Source organism: Mesoplodon bidens (assembly GCF_964165515.1).
Source record: "Mesoplodon bidens genome assembly, contig: HAP1_SCAFFOLD_776, whole genome shotgun sequence".
NCBI classification, from domain to species: Eukaryota; Metazoa; Chordata; class Mammalia; order Artiodactyla; family Ziphiidae; genus Mesoplodon; species Mesoplodon bidens.
Window position 1 is genome coordinate 7913 of NW_027671250.1, and position 8925 is coordinate 16837.

The 8925-nt window shown below is 41.8% G+C and overlaps 1 long non-coding RNA gene across 1 annotated transcript; it reads left to right on the forward strand.

The window, feature by feature from the left end:
- The first annotated feature begins 706 nt into the window (after positions 1-706).
- LOC308611665 lies at positions 707-8531 on the forward strand. Its single transcript, XR_014014997.1, has 3 exons — positions 707-750; positions 1455-1688; positions 8181-8531. It is a non-coding gene; the product is annotated as an uncharacterized lncRNA (long non-coding RNA).
- Positions 8532-8925: the final 394 nt, after the last annotated feature.

The window sequence follows — 8925 nt, forward strand, 5'->3', positions numbered from 1 at the left end:
GCAAGTAAGCCCGTGCGCCACAACTATTGAGCCTGCACTCCAGAGCCCGCGAGCCACAACTACTGAGCCAGGGTGGTGCAACTACTGATGCCCGCGAGCCTAGAGCCCCTGCTCCGCAACAAGAGAAGCCACCTCTCGCCGCAACTAGAGAAAGCCCGGGCGCAGCAACGAAGACCCATAGCAGGCAAAAATAAATGAATTAAATAAGTTAAAAAAAATAAAAAAAGAATTGCTTGGGACCCTCGACATCACCTATCTATTCAATGACCATGAGGAAACTAATGTTTGGGTAGTTGTGGGTTCCTCTCTAAGTGTCCAGACTCTCAGTTATGATCTTAGTGCTCATCCCACCCCTTTGGGCTGCTTTATCAACAGTTAGAGGGATAGTCTACTTAAGAAATCTGCTAGAAAAGGTGAACCCCGAGGGCTTTTATTTGCCAAAATTTCCCGTCTTTTGGATGAGAGCCTGTTACTGTGTGACTGTAGTATTTGTCATGTGGTCTTGTTAGACTTTTTCATTCGTCTCTTATTATCTATTTGGCATATCCTTCCAAAACCTGTCCAAATGCATATGGAGTTTTTACTTGACAATAGATATAATGTATTTATAACGGTATAGTCTGCCATGTTCATTTAAAGTTGTATCATTAGACTTTTCCTAATTGCTGCCTACTAGTAGTTAAAGTTTAACATTGCCTGTTTCTTTTCAGGGTTTCCAGAAAGGAAGCAAAACCACAGACTTGTCAACTGGTAATGCTTTATACCTTCTTTATGATAGTAGATTCTGGACTGTTACTTTTAAGATTATATATGGTAGTAAAGTTTGGCTACATTTCCACTCTCTTTGATTTTAGTTGTAAGCTATACTTTAGTAATATTGCTTAGTTTTAAGTGCAGATGTCTGTTAAAATGCCATTGTGATAACTAATATAGTATAGAGTATGAAACTGTCCTGAGAGATTAGCCTGTTAGAACCTGTTAAGGAGGCTTACCAGAGGGCTCTTGGTGAATCCTAAGAGGGAATGTCATGTTTGCTTAACATAAAATAGAGTGCAAAATCATCAAAGGTCTTATTTCATTACCACAGACTCAGAAATAAAGTATACTTTTTTGTTGTAAGTTTTCCTGTTGCTCCTTTAAAGGTGCCAAGTGTCTGACACATAGGTTAGATCGCCTTATAACCTAAAGCTCCATGTGTTTAGTTTGTTGTCTTCCCATGTGGAACATGAGCAGTTCAAAGAAGAGGAAGCGCTTCTAGAATCATAGCTAGATTAGTTGTTTGAAACAAATTTGGTGCTAGGTTTGGTTGAATAGATAGGACTGCGTATTTGCAGAAAAGCTAGTTTTTATTTAGAAAAGTCTGAACTTGATTCCACTGTGGACCTGATGATAGTCGTGGGGTAGCAACAAGAACAGTATAATTTTTGTTTTTAAAATCCCCATTTTCCTTTTAGTCAGAGAGTTTATAGATACTTCAAGTTCTGAAAGTGAAGCATAGAGTGAACCAGAACAAGTTTCTGGTTACAACAGACTACTTGCCACATTAAAGGATGTCTCCAAGGAAGATGAGGAGGAGGAAGAGGAAGAAGACAGTGTTCTAGATGAGACAGAAATGAATCTTGAAGATGGCGATAGTGACGTCATTGTGGAGGAAGAGATGGCAGTGGAGTCTACTGACATGCAGAAGAGTGAGTGTCTGTGATGTGGGTTTATCATCTTTGCAGGGACCACAGACAGATTGCCCCAGGGGCAGGGTGCCTTGTACCACAGAGCTGGGTGAAAGCACATGGATTCAAAGCAGAGATTCTTAACATTGTTGGGCTCTGTGATATCTTCAAGAATCTGATGAAAACACATGACCCTCTGGCCATAAAAATGCAGAAATGACATTTTTGCTTATGATTTCCAGGATTTCATCAATCCTACTTCAAATTCCCCTGATTGGGAGGAAAGGGAACATAATTCTGTTTTTGTAATGGTCTCAATTTATGAAAGAGATGATTGTTCCTGCCTTAGAGGAACCAAGTTTAATGGAAGATAGACATAAAATATACAAAACTTTTCAAGCACCGAATCTGAATGGAACCGATAAATATAAGGTATTAAAGAGATGCAAAGTGGTCACATGCTGCCAGGGTGAATGAGGGGAGGCTTCAGAGAAGAGCTGGGACTGAAAGCTTAAAGGGACTCTGTCTCACTCAGACATCTAGGTGACTTTTTTTTTTTAATTATTATTAATTAATTTATTTTTGGCTGCATTGTGTCTTTGTTGCAGTGCGCCGGCTTCTCACTGTGGTGGCTTCTCTTGTTGTGGAGCATGGGCTCTAGGCAAGTGGGCTTCGGTAGTTGTGGCACACGGGCTCAGTAGTTGTGGCTCACGGGCTCTAGAGCACAGGCTCTGTAGTTGTGGCGCACGGGCTTAGTTGCTCGGCGGCATGTGGGATCTTCCCAGACTAGGGCTTGAAACCACGTCCCCTGCATTAGCAGGCGAATTCTTAACCACTGTGCCACCAGGGAAGTCCCCATAGGTGACTTTTTAATTTAACTTTAAAATCAACTTTCTTGAAGTATGAATTAACATTCAACGAGGTGTACCCGTTTTAAGCATGTAATTTGATAAGTCTTGACAAATGTGTATATCTATATTGTCATCGCCAAAGTCAAGATACAGAACACTTCCAATACCTGCAAAAAGTTCCTTCTTGTCCTTTTACAGTCAGTTTCCCAGGCCTGGCATCAGGCAACCACTGACATGCTTTCTTTCACTATGTATTAGTGTTTCCTATTCTAGAAATTCATATGAATGGAAGCATACAACAAGTACCCTTTTGCACGTGGCTTCTTTGGCTCCTCATGTTGTTGTGACTCATCCGTGTAGCTCATATTAGTAATTCATTTCTTTTTATTACTGGAATAGTAGTCCATTGTCTGAATATATCTGGGTAACTTTTTATATTCTATTATCTTAATGCCTACTTGCCTTACTGTATTTTTTTCTATACTTTAAGGTGTCACACACCATTCTTAGTATTTTCATTCATCACTTGGACTCGGATAAAAAAATCGTTGCCTCAGACTTAGGGATTGTTTTAATTTTGTTGGTTTTCCAGTTTTCTTTCATGTTTTAGGTTTTTAAAAATGAAAAGTTTGGCTTTTTAAATTATAAAAGTAATATATATTTACTGTAAAAATTTAAGAGGGTAATATAGTTAACGTATATCTCCTCCACCGTGGGATGAACACCTTTAACATTTTATAGAACCTTCCAGACTACTTTTTTATGGATATATGAGTGAATATATATTTGTGTGTATGTGCATAATGGCCTCATACATTTCTGTAAGTTACTTTTTTCTTTAATAATATAACGTGTGTAACTGTGGGTTACTGCAGCTAGAACCCTGGTGTCCAAACTCCCAGGCCACATCTCCTTCTACTACATTACACTACCATGGGGAGGTTTAAAAAAGAAAGGGAAAGTATGAAGGGTGATTTTTCCATAAATTAAATCAACTTTAAAAGGCGCATTTGGAGAGTCAGAGAGTACTGATATTGTTAGAAAGAAGAAAGGTTTAAAAGCTGGTTAAATCTCATTAAAAAAAAATCCATATGTACCACATTGTAAAAAAGAGAAGGAAGACGGCATTCATGATTACTGGGCTGGCAGGGTAGGGGACAGTTGCATGCTGGGGGTGACTCTCGTACTGGCTCTTCCACTCTTCACACTTGTGCTCGGCCAGGGCCAGGGACCGCTGAGGGAGATCAGAGGAGAGGGTGGTGCCTTGGGGGTTCCAGGGAGTTGTGCAGCTGGCTCCCTTGCCACCCAGACTGCCCCAGGGTTCCCAGCCCCAAGGATTATGGAGCATCCCCACACCTGTTTGCTCTGCAGTTGCTGTTCTGCAACACATTTTCTCCTCCAGCACTTTCTGCAGTGTCTCCTTGGCCTTCTGCTCATGGCTGTTTTTCTGGTCTTGCATCTGTAATAGCAACTTATTCATTCCCCAAGAAGTGTATTTCTGTAAATTTGAGGCAATTCAACAAATACACATTGACCTACTGTGTGCTAAAGCCTGAGCAGGGATACAGAAATGAAAAGAAATTGGTCCTTGCCCACAGGGCAGAGATGTCAGTAATCTGGTGGACCTTCTTCCAGGCTGGAGGCAGGCAGGGAGAGTCCCTCAGGTGATGTGAGAGGTGAGTGGGGATAAAAAAACTGCCCTGGGCATGCTGGGCCTTCTCCCCTAGGCCTTCCACAGGCATTTGAACTCCGACATTTCCAAAGGGAAATCATCTTTCTAAACCTGCTCCTATCTCAGTGGCCAGCATCACCCCCCACCCAGTCTCCCAAACCCTAAACCAGGGAATCATCCTTGATTTCTCTCTCACCTTCTTCAAGGAATCAGTTCCTCATCAAGCTTTGTCAAGTCAGCGTCTTTAACGGCTCCTTCGTTACCTGTATCCTCTATCCCTACCGCCACCTCCTTAGTTCAGACCCTAGTGACACTATTATATGGATTATATAGAGACTATGTATTATCTTCATGCCTTGCCTCCCTTCAAACCCTTTTCAGTCCTGCATCTAGAGGGTTCTTTCTAAAACTTAAATCTGATCCCATCACAACCTGCTTAAATCTCTCAGTGGTTCTCAGTGTTCTAAGAATCAGGTCCAAACTCCTTGGCATGGTTCCTACTTACAAGCCCAGACTTTCATCTCATGCTGCCTCCACGCAAGCTGAACTGCTTGTAGGTCCCCTAAGCACTGTGCTTTTCAGCCTCTGCCTTTGCCCATAAAGCTTCTGCTTAGAGTATCGTGACCCACGCTTCTCACCTGGTTAATTTCTACCCATGTTCAAGATTCAGCCCTAGAATCATAAATTCTGATAAACTTGGCCAACCATACCTACCCCCGACTCTTTATGGATTAGGCAGTTTTACTGGTGTTCACATAGTATCTATATTTCTGATCTATTGACTCATCTGTCTCCTTTAAGGGATTGTAAACTCCTTTGAGGCAGGGAGCATTTTTATTTTTGTATTTTTTGTATTTTATTTAGTTATTTATTTATTCATTTATTTTTTATTAGTTTCTGCTTTATAACAAAGTGAATCAGTTATACATATACATCTGTTCCCACATCCCTTCCCTCATGCATCTCCCTCCCTCCCACCATCCCCATCCCACCCCTCCAGGCGGTCACAAAGCACCGAGCTGATCTCCCTGTGCTCTGCGGCTGCTTCCCACTATCTATCTACCTTACGTTTGGTAGTGTATATATGTCCATGCCTCTCTTTCGCTTTGTCACAGCTTACCCTTCCCCCTCCCCATATCCTCAAGTCCATTCTCAAGTAGGTCTGTGTCTTTATTCCCGTTTTCCCCCTAGGTTCTTCATGACATTTTTATTTTTTTTTAATTCCGTATATATGTGTTAGCATACGGTATTTGTCTTTGTCTTTCTGACTTACTTCACACTGTATGACAGACTCTAGGTCTATCCACCTCATTAAAAATAGCTCAGTTTCGTTTCTTTTTATGGCTGAGTAATATTCTGTTGTATATATGTGCCACATCTTCTTTATCCATTCATCCGATGATGGACACTTAGGTTGTTTCCATCTGCGGGCTATTGTGAATAGAGCTGCAATGAACATTTTGGTACATGTCTCTTTTTGAATTATGGTTTTCTCAGGGTATATGCCTAGTAGTGGGATTGCTGGGTCATATGGTAGTTCTATTTGTAGTTTTTTAAGGAACCTCCATACTGTTCTCCATAGTGGCTGTACCAATTCACATTCCCACCAGCAGTGCAAGAGTGTTCCCTTTTCTCCACACCCTCTCCAGCATTTATTGTTTCTAGATTTCTTGATGATGGCCATTCTGACTGGTGTGAGATGATATCTCATTGTAGTTTTGATTTGCATTTCTCTAATGATTAATGATGTTGAGCATTCTTTCATGTGTTCGTTGGCAGTCTGTATATCTTCTTTGGAGAAATGCCTATTTAAGTCTTCTGCCCATTTTTGGATTGGGTTGTTTGTTTTTTTGCTATTGAGCTGCATGAGCTGTTTATAAATTTTGGAGATTAATCCTTTGTCAGTTGCTTCATTTGCAAATATTTTCTCCCATTCTGAGGGTTGTCTTTTGGTCTTGTTTATGGTTTCCTTTGCTGTGCAAAAGCTTTTAAGTTTCATTAGGTCCCTTTTGTTTATCTTTGTTTTTATTTCCATTTCTCTAGGAGGTGGGTCCAAAAGGATCTTGCTCTGATTTATGTCATAGAGTGTTCTGCCTATGTTTTCCTCTAAGAGTTTGATAGTTTCTGGCCTTATATTTAGGTCTTTAATCCATTTTGAGCTTATTTTTGTGTATGGTGTTAGGGAATGATCTAATCTCATACTTCTACATGTCCCTGTCCAGTTTTCCCAGCACCACTTATTGAAGAGGCTTTCCTTTCTCCACTGTACATTCCTGCCTCCTTTATCAAAGATAAGTTGAGCATATGTGCGTGGGTTTACCTCTGGGGTTTCTATCCTGTTCCATTGATCTATCTTTCTGTTTTTGTGCCAGTACCACACTGTCTTGATTACTGTAGCTTTGTAGTATAGTCTGAAGAGGGAGCATTTTTAAAAAAATAAAATTATTTTTGTAGGCTTGGGGATCTGAACAATATTCAGTAAAGTCAAGTTTTAAAAATTAATACATTTGTATTTTTAGAATTTCTCCTGGCTTCAAGGTCAAAAAGAAAAAGACACAAGAGCAGCTTTGCAAATTCACTGGGGGTCTTGCCTTTCCAGTGCTTTTCATTTTTACGCCCTGTGATATTTGGGAAAGCAGGAGCCTTTTACTGTCGATTCTGGGTTACCCAACTGGGTAAGAGATAGTCTAGATAATGCAGATTTAGAGTTCAATATCAAATCATTTCCATTTAGCTTTGGAGTCATCTGAAAATTTGGATTTAAAGGTCGAGTGGGTCTTATGTTCTTGGAATTGTCATTAGAAACCAGATACAGGAGTTACTGGTTGAGATCATACATGGTTATGTCCAGGTTATTGGACTTAACCATGCTGGTCACTGACCAGCTTTATCCCCCTTTGAAAACGAGTAGACTGGCATTCTGGATTATATGTCAGTCTCTTACGAGCTTGGTTGGCATTACTGAAAAAATAAAAGTTGTGGATCCACAAACCCATAGACTCTATAGGCTATGTTCCGCTGCAGAATTCTAACTACATGGCCACCTTATCTTCCTAACATCAAGTGGGAGCAGTCTGGCCGGTCCATCTCGTTCTCTTGATCTTGAGTCCTCTGCAAAAGACATCCCCCTTTTCTGTGCCAGCACATACGTCACAGCCCTGAAGAAAGTGTAGACATCTGAGGTACGTTAACAGTGGGGGAGGGCTGATATCCCGTGAACAGACACATAGATGCCTGTTAGACCTGGAAATTGAAAACCAGAGAGGCGGGGCCACACTGGTTTTGGCCCAGGCCACCAGCCACTGGTGTTCCCAGCAAAATGTTCCCAATGTGGGAGTTTGAGGAAGCAGGGAAAGGCAGGTGGTGTGAGTTTATTAGGACTTGAGGCCCTCAGCCTCGCACTGAGGCCAGCTGAACCCCCAGAGCGTGCTTCCTGCCCTCCTATGGGCTGCTACTCCTAAAGGTACTTGGTTTCAACAGTTATTTGTGCATCAGATTAAAGACTGAAGGGAGAGGGAACAGCAAGCCTAAATTCTTCATATCATACGCCACCTCCCTTTCTCTTCTTATTATATAAGCAATTCATGTGAAAAACAAATAAGGCAAGCAAAACAAAACAAAATTACCTGAAGTCTTGCTATCCAAAAGTTACCATTAGTATTTTGGTGTATACTTGTTCCAGATTTTTCTTTATTTTCAACCCTTCATTAAGGCCATTGTAGTGTTGACAGATGATGCTGGCACAAGCACTTGAGATGAAGCTCCTCTTTTTAAAATACTGTATTTGCATTTGGCTTAATTTGTCTCAGGCCTTGCCTTGCCTGGTCCCCAGTGTGGTGTCTTCTGCTGCAGTCTCTGTAAATTGGAGTTGGGGTGATGGGGCGGTCAGGCAGGGCTGTGTGTATCTGTGTCTGTACGAGGGAGGGCGGGCACACTTTCCAGTGTTTCTGGGCAACAAGCAGGCACTCACTGCAGTTTCCTATCCCTCAGGCCTGGGCTGTGGAGACAGGGGAAGTACCAGGAAGGGGTGGAGGACCCCGACCCAGCTAAATGGAAGGCCCAGCTCCGCTGTGCGCTCAACAAGAGCAGGGAATTCAACCTGATGTACGACGGCACCAAGGAGGTGCCCATGAACCCAGTGAAGATATATCAAGTGTGTGACATCCCCCAGCCCCAGGGCTCTATCATTAACCCAGGTGAGGCCCCAGCTGCTGGGGAGAAGGTGGACAGTGTGCCAGGTTCCGGGCTGGACCCTAAAAGCGATAGTCGACTTGAAAGTCGCCTCGCTTACAAAGTTGAAGACTGGTAAATAAAGCAAGAAATGCTGTCCCTAGAAAGAACCCAGAGAACAAAAGATATAAACTCAGCACAGTCTTCCTGCCCACCCAGTGGAACAGTAAAGCATTAGAAAGAAGAGGGGGTATTGAGTTCTATAAAAAATAACTTCTCTTGGGACTCAACACCGAGAAGAGAGGCCAGGTACTTTAGAAGAAGGAGGGCTGAAAACTTAGAAGGTCTGAGTTATAAACCTCGGTCTTTCCATTTCACTACTTGTGGGACATTGAATCAAGTCATTCAACGTTTTGAGCCTCAGCTTCTTCCACTATAAAATCTGGGTTCTCATCTTTCCTGCGTATTTCAAAGGCTGTTCTAAGAATCAATTGCCATGACATTATGAAGGCTATTAAGTTCTCTTTATAAATGATGGGTAAGTGATCATTTAATTTGTATGGTA